Below are 1,783 nucleotides of genomic sequence, written 5' to 3' on the forward strand. Positions count from 1 at the left end.
CCGTGGCTCTCTCAAATTGCAAGCAAGTCCAGCGCGGCATAAACTCGTGTGCACACTACACACACGCGCGCGCACGTGTTTAGCAGCCCTCGTCCACAGCATCGGCTCAGCTGTAGATTCGTCCCTGCATTTCCTTCAATGCGTCGTAGAGAAACGCCACGCAAAGCCTTGCAGGATATAATGGGGATGATGGCCTCAACTTGAGCCCCAGCTGCCCGCCAATGAGCGGCATTTAATTAGGAGTGCCATTTGGTATCAAGGCCGATAAGCGGGTATTGACTTCACATCAAAAACAATAGCCGGGCGTTCAGTAGCATGACAAGCAATGCGATTTGAGATGTGCCCCTATTAATCATTGCCTTAAACGGGGTCGATGTTGCTCTTGGCTGTGGGAAGACCACTTCCGTGTGTTTATATGTACAAAGACAAAGGCCCCCCGTATAGCCTCAACATTCTTTTGGGGCAAGTGCGGTTAGCGAGCACATATGAAAGCCGGCACGGCACACGAGGGGGTGGGGTGGCCAGCACCACGCCCGGCCGCCTTTGTCTCCCCAGTGGCGATGTTTACACACCGCACCAGGTACTCATTTCAGGCTGAGTCGACTTAGGGGAGGCAGCCCAGGACGGGTTCAGATAACCGTCACTGGTGTTGGTCGTGAGCGTGAATCGAACTCGGGCTCGCGAGGTTCGTAGCGCAGCGCTCTAACTGCTACACCACCGTTCCCCACACTATACACACACACACAGACACAGGAGTCAATGAGCAAATCACCAGGAATGCGCTCGATCTCATCAGATCTCGAAAGCCAAGCAGAAGTTGAGCCTGGATAGTGCTTGGATGGGATGGGTGGCCGCCCACCACCACGGACGCCAAGATGCCATCGGTGGTTCAATGGATTGTGCCACATCATCGTGGGCCATGCAGCAAAGCAAAAACAAAAAAAAATCTGGCGTTGTAACGTACTTCTATGATCTCGCGTATCTGCGCCCCACCTTCACCAACCGGCACTGACCGACGTGGTGAAGTATGGTTGCTCATTGTTGGTGGGGGGGGGGGTGCAGCCCTAATCCAGCAGTTAATTGTCAAAAGGGGTGTTTCCGGATGCCACCGTTCGAACAATGGCGATGTATAGTTGCAATCCGGAGGTGGCCGGTTGAATCTCCTGGCACTACAGCTCAATGAATGGGCATCTATAAATACACATTCCCCGTCTCTGTCCATCCAGCAGTATAGTTGAATACACCGCAGTTAGTCCACAAAGCAGGTCGCCTGTGGTGGCGTAAAGTGTGGGTCATCCCACCTCTTCCAATATATCTGACCGGATGAATAGTCGGTCACATATCCTTTATAGGGGCTCTCTAGTGCTCCCTCTAATTGGGAGGCCCTTCTGCTAGCAATCGCATGAGCAAGTCATTCCAGGACTGCACCTTTACCTTGTGTGTGTGCCTTACCAACCCTTCGCTAATGCAATGAAGGCTGCATTGCGTTCAGAGCAGAGTATGCGAACACTAAACAATGCAGCCTTACAAGAGATTTCTCTTCTGTATTGATTTCAATATTGAAATTGATATTGCGATGCTTTGTGGAACACGCATTGCTCCTGGACATGTTACGTTTGATAGACACAGCCACATTACATAATGCCCTCTGTTAATTAATGCGAGTAAAGTCATTTCATTTATTTAAGCAGGTGAGAGAATGTTGATATTCATTACTTTTTAAAATCTTATCTGACCATGTGGTGCAGCGGCAGAGGGAGCGGGCTCGCTATCAGAATGCTGT

This window comes from Lampetra planeri, chromosome 26 (genome assembly GCF_965212315.1).
Source record: "Lampetra planeri chromosome 26, kcLamPlan1.2.h2, whole genome shotgun sequence".
In the NCBI taxonomy this organism is placed as follows: Eukaryota; Metazoa; Chordata; class Hyperoartia; order Petromyzontiformes; family Petromyzontidae; genus Lampetra; species Lampetra planeri.